This window comes from Micropterus salmoides, unplaced genomic scaffold (assembly GCF_014851395.1).
Source record: "Micropterus salmoides isolate LMB-PRFRI ecotype aquatic unplaced genomic scaffold, ASM1485139v1 Ms_hic_scaffold_20, whole genome shotgun sequence".
NCBI lineage: Eukaryota > Metazoa > Chordata > Actinopteri > Centrarchiformes > Centrarchidae > Micropterus > Micropterus salmoides.
This window is the reverse complement of record NW_024041151.1, coordinates 11,212,048-11,228,957: the sequence shown is the minus strand read 5'-3', so window position 1 is coordinate 11,228,957 and position 16,910 is coordinate 11,212,048.

The following is a 16,910-nucleotide window of genomic DNA, read 5'->3' as shown; positions in this document are numbered from 1 at the left end:
AGATTCAGAGTACAAATTATCTTTTGCGAGTGGTGTAAAAGGTATTGAGAGCTACAAAACTATTTTATAAAGGCAAATGTTGAAAGGTCAGGCCTTGTCATTGACCCTAGCTATTCTCCCACTGGTTCTGATGTCTATACCTGAAGGGTTGTTCACAATGAAATGCTAAGACAGCTTTGTTATGTCATGTGCACATTCTATTCTGTATAGGACTTTACTGATCCAAATGGGGTGTTACAATAGGTCAAAACACAGGTAAATAACAAATAAAGTAAAAAAAAACATTATATACAGTGCATCACCCTGCACCAGTGTATATAAATGAAACATATAGAGCAGCTTATATTCCAGATCATAGTTATATAGTAGATACAGTATTTTTGAAATATATATTTATATAAAGTTATATTTATGCATAACTATATTCAATAGTAATGTGTAGCTGTACACAAACAGTAAATAATATGACCATAACAAGAAGAAATCACTATACACATGAACGTGTCCATGATATTGTACATTAGTCAAGATAAATGTGTATGTGCGCAGGAGATTGGAGTAAGCAACTTACGCAATGCATTTTAGTCCCAAAGATAAGAGACAAAAATGACGCTACATTTAGAGAGTGCAGGAAACGTGGTCAAGAAGACATTCGTCCACTCGGGGGCGCTGTGGTGTTATCTACATGCAGTGTTATCCACTAACTGAGGGTGAACCATGTTAATCACATTGGAAAAACATCTGTTTTTTATTGATGTTCTTATTTGAACAGTTTTAAATCATTGCTAGTTAGTGTCATGCAACTAGACACTGGATATTAGTATGTAGCCTAATACCATATTAAAATACTACCCGGCCCTATTTCAATCAAAAACTTTAATATTTTGTCAAGTTCAAATTAGAAGTTCTTTTGCTTAGGTTCACTGATAAAGAATAAAGCAACAGACTTACAGCAGTATATCATTAAAATATGACTAAATGTTGAAGGCATGGTTACGTCTTCAGATTGAGATACAGATACAGTTTGGGATCTGTGATGGATTTGTTTAAATATTGTGACTGGCATTCATTTATAAATCATCTCACTCTTGTATACTGATCCATTATAATATTTTGTTTTATATATGAATTTAAAAATTAATTATTCATTATCCAAATGAACAATTATGTTCAAAATATTTAATCACTCTGTGATAATAAATTAAATATGTGCACCTTAGTAATAGTTATGCATATTCTAACTACATCCCTCTTCGTGGGCAATCTACGACGAACGTACAGAGTGTATAGCTGAAAAGTCATGGACGTCATCACCTGTTTCAAAGGAAATGGGAAAATCCACCTTGAAAAGCTGTGGTCAAACACAAATGAGAGAAACCACACACTCTTCAGAATTTAAACACCCAATTTACACACAGATCTATTTCTTGTTCACACACCTTCTTTTCTTCTACTTTTGCTCAGACTTGTCAACCGAAACTTACCCTCCCACTAGATAGTGTCTGGAGACTACAGGCCACGGGGCAGGTTGGAACAGACCTTCACGTTTATACCTGAAACCCCCTGGCTTGTCCTCCTGGTGCATGATGAGTGTGTTGAGTAATCCTGAGCTCTATCAGTGTGAAGCCTTGTAGCTGCTGATAATAAACCACCTTTCAGAATGTAGTACAGTGTCTCTCATAAAGGATGAATCCTAATGTAATACTTTACTAAATGGATCGTTTCACATTAATTCAGCCATTGCTGCTTCAAAGTTGATATGATAAGTGATGATTTAAGTACACTCAATATTATTACCTAATATGTTACATATCTTATAAAGTGATGATCACTTCATGTAATAATGTGATATATTGAAATGTTTTTACAGCTAATTAGGGCAAATTATTACATTAGCCATGTGTTTTTACATCATCATTTGCTTGTCTACTTTTTACTGTTAAGCACCACAAAATTTAGTAAATATATGTTTCATAAATGGTTTACAACACAACATAATGTAATTCTAAACAGATAGAAGGTCTCTTTATGTATTCGTTAATGTATTTGACAATAACTATAATTCCTCTGTGGGCACCCATAAGTAGAGGCTGAAAGATAATGACAATACAACACAATATTGATACTATAAAATCTGTCTTCATAGGACAAAGACTGCACACTAACAAACACTTAAAATGTCCTTATTATTGATTGCAACTACATATTAGTGTGTTATTTATAGTGCTTATAAAATGCTTACCATATAACTCATGATGTAGGGCTGTGACTGAAGCTGCAATTTGGGTTTTACATGCAGATACAGTATGTGCACACATTGTTTCTCACAGTAAAATCTGCAACCCCACACTTGTAGATGCACCACACGCAACCACACACCTCACTGTTTTCATGTTTCATCTTCCGCCAGGCTCAATTTGTAACAGGCAGTTTCATTTCATTTTAAGAGCAAAAATAAAATAATGAAATAAGAGATGATTTGGGATTTAGACTTATTTGTTAAAATTAAACTTCCAGTTATATGTTGTATGAATGACTGGGTTAAAAAGCTTAATCTGTAGAACCACCCAATTTGAAATTAATATTAATTCTCATGCTTGATATTTCAGTGAAAAGGGTTAGATGTACCTCCAGCTGAGAGGCACTCTTCCCTTCAACACGGTCATCCATGGCCAATCTGTAATATTTGAGACCTACATCACTTCCTGTGGGTACACAGAGATAGTGTTTGTCCTCAGAGACTCTGTCTACCCTGTCATTAAGGTAGTCTTACAGAAAAGCCATGAGAGTGGTTAATGTTTGGTTAACCACTGTCAAAATTCCTGATAAGCCCCTCTATATCAACCTGAGGCCTGTGGTTTGTTAATGCACAGGGCCTCTGAACAATAGCCCCGGAGTGAGTTCATCCTTGCTGAGGCATGTATGCTTGTAATCAGCTGTTAAGTTTGGCAGGTGTGTGATGAGTGATATAGGAGCTCAGCAGATAGATCTAGCGTTGCATCCTCTTTGTCCCCTCTCTCTCTATCTCTTTCTCTCTCTCTCACACACACACACACGCACACAGTCGTGGTCAATAGAGTGATAAAAAAGATTGTATGGGCAGGTGTGGGCCTGGTTTTACACTACAGGATGATGGTAGAACACCTCCTATCAGAGAATCTCTCACTCCCTTTTATAATAAACCAGTGTTCAAGATTCTGGCAGGAGAAACCTGTAAGGCTGCTACTTTATTGTCTGCATGGATGCAGTTTTTTAGAACGAAGCAAAGTGAAACTGAACTAAAAGAAAATTCACTGTTACTGGCCTAAAATGTCTTATACTTAACACATATTGCAAATTGACTTTGTGTTTTGAGTGAGTGAAGAAGTATTGAGACGATTTACTTCAGCAAGAGTTGTAATAAAACACTATAAAAAACACTCCATCACACCTAAAAGTCCTGCATCCAAAAGTAAAGTAGAGAAGTATCATTAACTAGACATAGTCTAGTGGGAATGTACTAGTACTCCTTATGCAGAATGGTCCCTGTTAGTATTATATTATGATATTATTAGATTAGGATTATGTTGCATTAAAATTAAGCAATGCTATAAAGCATTTTGCTTTATATAGTGTTGGGGAGGTTATTAAATAATAGGGCATCATATTTTATAAGCACATATATTTTGTATGGAAAATCTGAAACTGAAAGCTAATTAGTTAGTATATCTGTAAGATAAGTGTTGTAGAGTGAAAAAGTGCAATAATGGAGTAGAAGTGTAAAGTAACATAACATAGAACAATTTTCCTTAAGTACTGTACCTACGTAAAGTTCACCACTGTCAAAAGGTATTCTTTTGTTTGCCACCAAAACGAAACTTCTTTGAAGCAATTAGATCTTGTCTAATCTTCTCTACGACAATCTTCAGAATCTCTCTGATTCCCCTATTAAAAGTCAAAAAATCACTTACTCGTAGCTTCTGAATTTAATATTTTTAAATAGTAAGTAGCAGTGATCCATTTCAAATGGAAATAAACAGTAGTGTCTCAGATGGCTTTTTTCCCACTATACATTTTGACTTGTAGTAGCAAGAAAAGCACAGGTGTCACAGACAGCTCTTGAAAAAAACTACCATATGGGGGCGTCTTTACTCAGGTGATTTATCAAAGCACAATGGTGAATTCAGCTCACTTGCCAAGAGACACAAATGAAAAGTACTGGGATAAAATGCCACATTGTACAGAAAGTTGAGAGTTCAGAAATAGTTATGGCTTTTGACTGACAGATACAAAGATAAATAAGGCACACATTTTTTGATCTGGTTGAGTTCCTGTTTGTGTGTGTGTGTGTGTGTGTGTGTGTGTGTGTGTGTGTGTGTGTGTGTGTTGAGAGCAAAATGAAAAGACAGATTGAAAGGCAGGCACTTATTAGGTTACTGTAACGGTCCTGTATCACGTTTAACCATCAATGAGGACTAGATGCAATTATCCCATTACAAGATTAGGGATAATTTGGTTTTCATGTTGATTAAAGTGGGAGTTATGGGATGCGAATATGGAGGTAGAAAGTAATGTTTTTACAAGTGGAAGATGGATTGTTTTACAAGTAGCCGAGGGAGAGACTGAGGGAAGGAGGGACAGGCAGAGCGGAGGAGTGTAGATGTCACATCTGTTCCTGCCACTCCCTAGCAGGCCTGAGAGCATGGGAACCTTCATCAGCTCCAATGGCTGCAACAGGCTTTGCAGAGTGCACTTCATTTATCAATTTAAAAAATAAAAGAAGCAAAACATGGGTCTGAAGGCATTGTATTTAGGGGGGTAAATGATGGATACTTAGCATAGAGTTCAAATCCTGTTCCACCCGTCATCCATTTGTGAGATAAAATAAACTCTGCATGCTTAGTCTTTGGGTACGGCAGGGAAAATAAAAGCATCTGTCATCAGCATTTCATGCACGTGGTGTGTTCCATCTATCTATGTAAATACATCCAATAAAAGTATCTCCTGAATCTGGGGCTTGTGGCCTGCACAGCGCTCAGTTGGCCAAAGAGGGTTTTGAGTTTCCCTCACTGTCTTGTCCTGTGTTGGCCCCCCAGAATGGTGACCACCACACTTTAATAAGCCATTTCACAGGGGTCAATTCTCCTTTCTCCACGGCGTCAGCTGGGTCGCCCCATTCACCCTCATCACCCCTTCCTCACCCAGGCTCCCCCGTTGGCATGTGTTCAGCCCAGCGTTGTTTACTGGACTGAGCATTTAGAGGGGTTAGCATTTCGCCATGGCAGCTGTTAGCGCCATGTGCCTCCCCCTCAGGCGGCTGGCCGACGGCACGCAGGCCACTGCTTCACACACCCTCCAGCATCCCCCTGAGGAGCCTGCCCTCCCTCCTCTCACCCCCTTTACTTGGCCTTGGTTGAAACCAGTAGCCTTGATCAGATATCAGATACCATTTTAATGTGAAGACAGGGTGCTGGCTTTCATTGATTGCTTCCGGATGGTACTCGCAGTCTGCTGTCAATGTAGCTTGAGCTTGAAGATGGAAATTTATTGTCAACAAGGAGCATCTACGTTACAGTATACACTACAGTATGTATACTGTGTATACAGTAAACATCTGAAATGTACAGACTTGATTTGTTCTAGTGTGACAGCTAATATCACATCTGTCGTTAGCAGGATTAAGGGCTCCTGTCACTGCATTTTCCATGTCACCTATCTCATTGATTGGACTGACAACTGTAATGACCACCGGGTCTCAAGGAAGAAGAGGTCTGTCGGTCTACCACTTTGGTTCAGGCGGAATCTCATCAAATATTTTGTACAAATATTCTTGGTTCCTGTAAAACAAATCCCAGTGACTTTGGTCGTTCGCTGACATTTCCTCTACCGCCACTAGCAGGTTGACATTTATGTACGACTATTTGATGGATTACCATGAAATTTGGTATGGACATCTATAATGTCAAGATATAGTGTGCACTGGCTGACTGACTTTTCCTGCAGTTCCTTGCGCTTATTAGCAAATGTAAGCATGCTAAGATGCTAAACTAAGATGTGTTACCATTTAGCTCCCAGTACAGAAAAACAGAGCCGTAGATTCTTGGTCTTGTTTAGTGATAAGAAAGAGATGGGATAAGATCCAGATAATGACAGAGGAGGAATAAAAGAACTGTGAAAGGTTCTGCTCAAAGATGATAAGATGAGAATGAAGGTACAGGGAAGATGAGTGGCGAGAGCGTGGTAATATGCTACAGAAGAAGTAGACTGGAAAGAGGAAAGTATGTTACTTATGTGTAACTATATTTGACATTTAGTTCTGCGAATCAGATGCGGCTCGCTAATCAGCCAGTAAACTGGTCAGCAATTTCTGTCGGACTAGTTGTCACCTCCCCCTGTGATTCAAGGTGACATGCAAGAGAGGCACACAACCACACACACACACACAATTATCTTAACTCTAAACCCACTTGAAGACATCGAGCTCCTAATGCTTGTCGAATGCTTTGAAATACCTTATCGTGAGTATGTCTCTGTGATTGGCAGATGGCTGTGTTTCTGGAGAGACAGGGGATATTGTGAATGCTGGTAATCTCATCCCGCCCCGCCCCAGAGAGTCTAGTGAGTCTTGGGAGAGTGGTGTAGCAAAGCAAGGTCAGGGTGACAGTTGTCAGACCCCCATCCATACCATTTGGATGGAAAGTGATACCACAGACAGCTGACGCTGCTTCTGTCACTCTCAGGGTTAATTTGGAGTGTCTTAACATTCACTTGGCTCTGGACAGATTTGTAATGAACGTGGAACTGGGGGGTAAATGGAAATCTCAGCATCTGTGTCTCTCCGCTCCCCCTTCTCACACACATATATTCACACCGCATCACAGTCACATCTCGAGGCCACAGAACAAATTCTTGAGGTTGTCTTGTAACCACAGTCATCTAATCATATTCACTGTGGAAAGGCCTGTCACCCTCCTGCATACATCCCGCCCCACCCACATACTTCTGGGGCCCAAATCATGATGAGAGCCCTGACCCCTGGTGAATGTTTCCCTCCTTCACCACAGTCAGGCAGCATATCAGGAGGTCGCTAAAATAAACAGCGGGGAAATGGGATGAAGTTCTCTGGAGACCAGATATTCAACCCAACATATTCTACACACACACCTTCAGCGCAAGCGTGTGGTTTCCAAGGGGATGGATTGAGCAGCAGCGTGAAATTGGTGTGATACTACATAATATGAGAGTGCGAGTAGTGTTCCCTGCAGAGGATGTTCTCTTTTGATATTGAACGTCACATGTTAGAGTTGTGAGAAATGTGTGTGTGTATGTGGATTACAGTGACGTCTTTGTTAAAGGATAATTCCGGTGTATTACAACTTTGATGATGCCCTGACCTTTCCTCTAGCGACACCATGAGGTTAACCTTGTCGGTTAGGGGAACTCCACTGATGTCACATGTCAAAGTCTGTTTACAGGTCTTGGGGATACTTCTGCATATGTGGTTCTGTAAAGCCTTTCATGGCTACAGAAAGAGCTGTACAAAGTCTGATAAATTGCCTCAAGTGACCTCACTTGAGCATCGGTTGGGGCTAAAGACTACAAGTTTAAGCATTTTTACAACATGGGAGCGTAGATTTAGAAAGAAGTCACTTTACCAGATCTCTGTAATCCACTCCTCATCTCTGCATGAGGCTACATTAGCCACTACTAGCTTAACACACCTGAATTATCGACTGAACTGTCAGTGCTCAATTTGTATTGTGTGTAATGTAGGTGCCAGATTTTGACAAGGAAGAAGAATATGTGAAATATCTCCACATATGGATGTAATGGATGGACTGGCGCAATTCAGACATTTATAATTTTAAGATGATGTTGCATAATGATTTTGGTGTAAACCCCTGACTTCGCTTCTAACATCACAATGAGGTTGGCATTTTTGGTTTTAAAGGAAATATCTCAGCATCTATTGCATGGACTGACCTAGCTTTGGTGATCCTTAATGTTTTATCTTGCGTCATCATCAGGTCAACACCCTACTTTGTACAATACTTTGGTTTATGGCCTAAACCCTGCAGAAACAATTACATTCCCATCAGCCTATGTACTGTACTGTGTGTTAAGTGCAAATTAGCAAATGTTATCAAGCAAACATGCTAAATGAACATATTAGCATTGTCATTGTGAGCATTTTAGCAAACCCACATTAGCATTTAACTCAAATCAAAGCTAAATGTGCCACTTCTCCCCTAACCTAGGTGCATGAGGGGCACTAAATCAAAGCTTACTTTGTTTCACCATCATTATGTTAGAGTTGTATGATGTAAGATGTATCTTATCCATAAGTAAATATATTACCTTGTGCTAGCAAAATCAAGATATTTACGGCACGAGGCGAGTAAACACTTTTGTCCACAGGCGCCGCTAGAATCAACACAAAATGACAGATCCTTGTGGGTGCTTTAAGTACTTACTCATAGTGACACTAGTGTGGCTGTAGGCTCTCACCCTTGGTGTATTTTTGACCATCATCCTATGTGTATTACTGTAATAAAACTGTACTCACCAAGTTAATTGCTGAGATCTGGGAAAGTGGTGAAAATTTTATAGAAGTCAGAGGAGTCAAGGAACATGAGCAGTGAGACAATCTGGTTTCAAACAAATCCCCATGGTAGCCAAACTCTGCTTTGGGGAAGAGAAAACAAAGAAACTGTAAAACTGTTGCCCAGGAAGTGCAATAAGGGATATATCAAACATTTCAGGTGCATTCACTTTCAAGTAAAGTAGATTCTCATATCTGGCTTGTCTTGTTTACAAGAAATGAGAAGTTATTTCTTATCTTCTCAAACCTCTTTGTTGCTATGTCCCCCTGATCACTGATCTGAGCATTTACTCCAGTGAGTACAGTGTTATCTTAACTAACATAAATGAAATACAAACTCAAGTTGTAACGCAACAGAATAATCCTTTAACGATGGAATTTGCCATCCTCATTTGGCTGACACATCAATAAACCCTCTCTTTGTACCCCAAAACTTGGCCTGCTCTCAAAGAGAGAGGGAGAAAGCATCCATTAGTGTCCATTAGTAAAAACATTGGTGATGTACACGAAAGAGGGAGATCATTATTCACCGCCACTGTCCCCTAAAGAGTAAGAACACCAACATTCAGTTAGTTATGACAAAGAAGTAAAGCTAGACTGCACTCAAAACTCTTTCAAGATTAATACACAGTCCAGCTGTGTCATCACTACACCATCATTACTGTGCACAACTATTCTAGGCTATTATGGAGTTTGTTTTTGTTTTTCCTGCTCCCTCATCTCAATCATCATAAATTCACACACAAATGTTTGCATAATACACACTTTATAAAGTTTAACACAAACTGATGGGGCAGGTCTCTAAACCTCACTTGTCTTTGGAGCCACAGGGGTAGGAAGATTAATGGTGGTGGTGGGGAGGGAGGGGGAAGCTGAATCTTCTCCTAAAGTCTTTCTCTCAGCTTGCCTCTTGTTTGCATTCCACCCCCACCCCCCCAAAACCCCTAACCAGAGATCCAGCGCCTAATCTCATCAGTAAATTCCCCGGCTGAACAAATATCTCCTCTAACAGTGAATATTCTCACTGTTTGTATTCATACACACACATACATCAAACATAGAGCTTCCAGGCCAGTTAGTTCAGTTAGTTTTTCTGGCTCTGTCCTGTCTTTGATCCTTTAAGACTTCAATTTATGTCTTTTCTCGGCTGTGGACTTGAAGCATGACAACAGGAAATTAGTGTGGAGGTCACAATGTCACTTCTCTCTTTCATTTTCTCTTTTGTTTCACTTGCCTCTCTCTTGCTCCCTCTTTCTCCTCATTTCTCTTAACTAAAGGGCATGAGTCAGACCCAGTTACAGACTGGCTGCACTAGAGGGGATAAGGGTCTGGTGTGATGGGTTGTGGGGGGCTGTCGGTTCAGCTGGATAACGAGTATCTTTGTTCCAGTCTTGCAGCATTTGGCTCGAAGGATGGACACACACTGCCCAGAGAGAGACCTCTGGGCGGGATGAGAAGGTGGATTTGAAAGGCTGGGTGGAAAGACAGACAGGCAGACAGACAAGGATGGTTATGGGTTGCTAGTGAGCCACAAAGCAAAGCACAGGCCTCCAACTGTGTGACCCTGACCCGTTCGTGCAGCTATTATGGATCGGATCAGTGGGCTTGTAAAGGCCAACTACAAGGCCTGTTGCACTGCTCCACTCCGCAGCCAAAACCAGGCAATGTTCCCCTCTAAAGGCCTTGAATGTCTACTTAGTGGGGCAGCAAATCTAATTTATGTTCTGTTTTGGTGATTTGCTGATAAAGTTGATTTCTGTATTTGGTGTGTGTGTGTGTGTGTGTGTGTGTGTGTGTGTGTGTGTGTGTGTGTGTGTGTGTGTGTGTGAGAATGTGTTTCTCCAGTTGTCATTTCTCTCACAAGGTTGTGAATGAGGGCCCATTTCCTGCACTGTTCTCACTCTGGGCTATAAATGTGGGGGAAGGACCCAAAATAACGGTGTTTTCTTGTGTGACTGTGTATGTAGGTTTGTATGCCATGTCTAGGTCAGCATGTAGCCAGGCCCTTCCTGCATCCTATTGTCCTTCCCCAAACATACAGAAACATTCACATGCAAACACATACATGTAGCTAATGAATATTTAAGATGAACTCCAGAAATTTCTGGTATTACTACATGTAAAAAACAGTTACATAAAGCCTTTTGATGCTCCAGAAAAAGCTGCATGAAGTCTGATAAGCTGTCTCAAGTGATGTCACTTGAGTCACCGTCAGTTGGGGCTGAAGACTACAAGTCTGAAAATGAAAAGTATCTGGAGGTGTGGAAATAAAAAGATGTGAGTTTAGCAGACCTCTGTGGCCTGCTTCTCATCTCTGCCTGCAGATAGCGGTTCATGGCTACATAAGCAGCTGCTTGCACAATACACCTGAATCTCCAACCAAACTGTCAATTTTATCCCTTTTTTTAACTGTGCATCAGCAGTCCAACAATGTTATAGTAGGGTAATGCAAAATGCAAAATGCAAAAGTGGAGTACTTAATTATGTCTCTATACATCACATTAAAAATTAAACAATATTCCAACATTTAACAATATACATCGTGATAAGCAGGGCATGACTGTAGTCTCATACACACCCATTTAGTTATGTCAACTTACTTCTTCTTTTTAACTCAAATAGCTCTCACAAGTTTTGGATTTTGAACTCAACTGTATGAGTTTTAGAAAGTTAAACTTGCATTAATTCACTGTGTTGACTATTTGACACTTTTGTCAGTTGAAAAAAAAGGCGAGAGTACGAGGATTGGAGCAAGAGAAAAAAAACTTCCTAGTTGCTGTGTCTTTTGAGTTTGAGAAAAACATATACATAATCAATTAATTGGGGTTAGGGTTAGGGTTTAGCGAGTACTTGGTTGAAACGAGTATCCGGTACAGATACTTTTTATGAGTATCATCAGAGTAAAATGTTTCAATATCTGTTTTGTTTTAAACTATAAATATAGGAACTTTTTTTTTTAAATCAATTACTATTGTGATTCTGAACTCAACTGTATCAGAGTAAAATGTGTCAATATCTGTTTTGTTATAAACTATAAATATAGGAACTTTTTTTTTTAAATCAATTACTATTGTGATTCTGAACTCAACTGTATCAGAGTAAAATGTGTCAATATCTGTTTTGTTATAAACTGTAAAAATTGGAACCTTTTCTTAAAATCAATTACTATTGTGGTGCTCAATTCTGAGGCTGTTCTGTAAATAGTTTTCTGATAAATATAGCAAGTTCTGATACAAATTTCAGGCTTAAATAACTTCCAGTTAACTCCACCCACTTACAGATTAAGCCCCACCCATTCTGAGTACAGATGTAAATGTAAATGCTCCGTGTTTCTATAGCACCTTTCTGGTCTTTTCAACCACTCAGAGCGCTTTTACACTACATCTACATTCACCATTCACACACATTCATTCACTGAGCCTAAGTGCTCAAACAGAAACTAACATTCACACACATTCATTCACTGAGCCTAAGTGCTCAAACAGAAACTAACATTCACACACATTCATACACTGGCGGAACAGCCACCAGAGGCAATTCGGGGTTCAGTATCTTGCCCAAAGATACTTCGACATGCAGCCTGGAGGAACCGCCGACCTTCTGATTAACAGGCAACCCGCTCTACCTCCTGAGCCACAGTCACTCCCTACAGCAGAAAATTTAATTTGTTTAACAGATACAGATAGAGATTGTGGTGTTCATGTTCACCCCTGCTAATTATACACTGCAGATAAGTCATATATTCAAATCCCAACTAAACACAGATACTTCTGTGGTAAACAAGACTAGTGTCACCAGTGGAAAGGGTTACTGACAAAGGCCTTAAGGACCTTTGAGAAATGAGGTGACATCTGCTGCTATTTTGAACTTTTACTGCAGCGTGCATTTGCGCACCAACAAACTGCCCTGCCCCATCGCAAGTCACTGAAGATGATAGCACAGCGGTGCTGTTGTTGTGGTCTGTCTTCAAGGCCCTTTATAGATGTATACTGAAACAAATTTGGAATTTAAATCCGTTAACTTGAAATGGAAAGTAGTATTAATTTGGTTAAGTTGCTTTAACTTGAAACTATGAGAATAGAATAATAGAATAACTCAAACTTCAAGTTTATTTAACTAACATTGAGACAACTAGAACACTTCAACTTCATGAACTTAAATTTATGAGTTGAAACAAAGGCAATCTTCAAGTTGAGTTAACTAGCATTTTCAAGGTAGCAGGTGAACTTGAATTTCCAAGTTAAACTAACTTGAAATGTCTTATATTTAGTTATCTGAACTTAAAAATGTGAGTTGAAAGGGTTTAGAATTGTATGTTTGTTTGACAAGAGAAAGCAAGTTTCCTTGAATGGACAATGTAATATAGATAGTTGTTTTCACTCAGTATTAAGGTCAAACAATAAATGATCAATAATTAAACAAATTGTATAACGTAACATCATGAGTTGAAACAAAGCTTTACTCAAAGTTTTAAGGCAGCAATTGAATTTAAGTTTTTAAGTTGAACCACCTAGATCATTTTTACAGTGTACTGTCACCTTGATGATAAGCCCTGACTTCACGTGCTGTTCTGCTACTGGGGATTAGATGTGATGCACGTGTGGAAAAGTGCTTGAGCTGTAACACTCTTTTGTCATTACTGAGTGTCTGGGCATGTTCGACATTAGCATGACTTACATACATATGAGAGGCTTGTCTAAAAACGGAATGTGAAGGCCATCAGAGGAGGGTGATAATTGGGACACCCGAGGACCTCTGTTCTCTGATCCAGGACAGTATACTCCAGAGAGAAAACAGAGGCTCCACACCACAGGGGGGTCAGTGTTCTTCTTGATAAAGTGATGTGCTTTTTCAATCACTTATCTTTAAATAACCAACAGAGGGGTTGTTTTCCAACAAACAGCAACCAAATAAATACAGGGCCATCAGCTCTGCAGAGACAAGGTGGTGAAATACATTTAGCAACAGCAGATTAGGCACAAAGACTTTCTTTTCTCTGAGCATTGCTACAGAAGAAGCATTGTTTTGTGGTTGTAAATTGATACAAAGTGTGTTTAAGTTATTGGTGAATTGTATAACATTTAATTTAGAAAATCATGCCTTTAGAAAATCAGTAGCTGTTAGAAAACCTGCTGCAACTTCTGCAACAAAACCATCCTTAGAACACTTTAATTCAACGTTGACATGAAGGTAAAGACGTGTTTTTTAGAAGAGCAGTGACTTAAAGTACATTTAAGTTATTACATTAACCCTGCATGCAAAGGGAATTTTATTTTGAATATGTTTATGCATGATTAACCGCTTAAGTCAAATCTAAATATTCATATCCCTATAATCAAGGGGATCAGCCTCTCAGTTAAATTGTTTTTTCAGTGACTTTAATGTTCAGCTCAGGTAACACAAATAAACCAACACATTCACATATCAAATCAAGTCAAATCTGTGTCGTAAAATCTATTCTACTTAAGTATAAAGTCTTTCCTTTCTTTTTTAAAGGTACGATTTGGCCAGAATTTTAGTTTAAAACATTCTAAAAATGAACTATCCTTATCGTACCGCTACATTAGCTGCACGGCTAACTGAGCTAACCAGCTAACGACAGCAAGCAGCAGTTATAATCTCAACAACTTTGAAACAGCTAATTCTTGTTTACCTGCACATTCATAGGACAAAATCTGCTTTAAATAACTCAAATATTTAATTGAGGAAACCCATGTTAAATTATTCATGTAATTGGAAGCCATATTTAAACCCTCTTTAAGAGAGAAATAAATCATATTTTCTGGACACTAAATAACACTGTACAATGACTACTTTGTTCAGCTGTAGATACTCTGTGTCATTTTACTTTTTTGAGACTTTGTTGCAACCTGTTGGATGTGAACCAAGAATAATACTTCCAGCTCTGGTCAGAGTTTGAGGTCTGATAGTAGGATGACATCATGTAGTCCTTGTCAGGGAAAGCTACGTTTTATCGTAACCTCCGGCCTAGATCCATTCCTGCTCCCAGAGAAGGAAGGAAGGGAGTCTAAGAAAAGTAATTGCAATGTGCTCCAGGTCAGACTCTGCAGCTCTGAGTGGCCAGGGCTCAAACTACAGAGGGCTGTCTCATTTATATTTAATCTTAAACGAAATGACTCTGTTGCACTTTGTGTCTCCGGGTTTTGTTTCTATATTAAGCTTTGATAGAGTTTGTTTTCTGAGCTTTGGGTCTTCCCTTCTCCAACCTTGTGAATCTATTACAGAGCATTTTCTCATGGCCTTAAATTTTCCCCCCAAAACAAATAATTATCTCAAGTCAGAGAGAGTCTCTCAAGCAAAAACAAGCGCTCCGATTTCGTGATAGATAAAAGACAGCACGCTCTGCCAGCACTCATGACAAATCAGCACTTTTGTGATTTAAAGCCCAAACCACACCTTGCTACCTGTATTGAGGATGCAGGGGGGCATGTATTAACAGCAGGCATGACTGGCTGAGTGTGTGCCTGATGGATTGGACATTTCTCACGGTGGGTCAGGTGTTTTCCTACTATCACAGTACATGCCCGTACATATCTCTCTTATTTCACATGTCCGACACCTTTCTTCAACACTTCACTTTAGCTTTTCTGTTATGCAATAAATTTGTAGATGATTTCTCACACTCCCTCTTTTCTTCTCTGTTCTCCCTGTGTTTCCCACACTATGCACCTCGAGAGATCTAGCCCCTTTTGGCGCTGGTCCATTTGGCAGTCAGACCAACAGAAGGACCAGCATGTGCGTGGGCTTCATAATAAAATAATCTTTGCCCTGGGGTGCTGAAACTCTGCAGCTACTCCCTGACAGTTTCACTTGCCCCGAGAGAAACAGAGAAAAGAAAATAGGATTCTGGCACAGACATGCTCAAGGTGTCTGTGCAATTCTGTATGTTGTAACTGAAATGTTATAGAAAAACAAGGTAATATCACGGTAAGCTTGTGGAAAGACTTTATCAGAACAATGTCAAGTAGTCATGTGTTTTGAAGAATGTAGAAAATTATGACATGAGAATGAAATTGAAACAGGAACTGAAATGTGTCCTTATTTCATGAAATTAAGATTGTGTGGTTTTGAGTCGAAAATATCTAACATCAAGCAGATACATGAAGATTAGGATTCTCACATCAGATGCACAACTGTGAAGTGTGGCATTTTGAAACCAAAGCACAATGGACAGCTACAGTTGTTGACTTTACACAGAATATAATTTTCTACTTCTATAAAGTTAGTGGTGGACGAACTATTCAAATAATTTTCTCAAGTAAAAGCAGCAAAATAGTAATTCAACAAATTTTTATTTATATAATGTTTCAATTTCCCTATTAACATACTGCAAAAGTAATTACAGATTTCATTATGCATGTAAAATGGATATACTCAAGGAATGTACAGGTACTTCTAAATTGTGTAGTACTTACAGAAGTAAACTTAATTTCTTTCAGTGGTGGAGAAAGTATTAAGATCCTTCACTTAAAAATTTAGTAAAAGTAGCAACATCACAATGTAAAAATACTCCATTTCAAGTTCTGCATCGAAAATGTTAACTTGTGTAAATTGACCCGTTGTCAAATGTTTTCAATCAGAAATACGGATTTCTTTCATCTAATTGCCATAAAAATAACATGGATGGTTCCTTCCATGCAAATGAAATGAATGATCACTACTTTCATTGAATTGTGGGTGTTTTATTTAAATTTATAGCATCTGTGATCAAATATGACCCTCCTCTAGGTGGTGCAAAAAGTCACACTAGTGTTTTTCAGTAGATGAACACACACTGAAGTGTGCGCCAACACACACACACACACAACTTCAAAGCTACAGGTGTATCAATCTTTCGCTACAAACTCGTCATCTTCTGACTCCACCTGCAGGTGGATCACAGAATTCCTGACGGACAGGAAGCAGCACGTCAAGATGGGAAAACATCTGACTCCAGGACCATCATCACCGGTTCCCCTCAAGGCTGCGTTCTTTCCCCTCTGCTCTTCTCCCTGTACACCAACACCAGCACCTCCAGTCACCAGTCTGTCAAGCTCCTGAAGTTTGCGGACGACACCACCCTCATTTGGCTCATCTCTGGTGGGGATGAGTCTGCCTACAGGTGGGAGATCCATCTGGTAATCTGGTGCAGCCAGAACAGTCTGGAGCTCAATGCTCTGAAGACAGTGGAGATGGTCGTGGACTTCAGGAAGAGCCCAGCACCACCCTACCCCATCATCCTGAGTGAGCACCATCATCTCCCGGGACCTCAAGTGGGAGCTGAACATCACCTCCATCACCAAGAAGGCCCAACAGAGGATTTACTTCC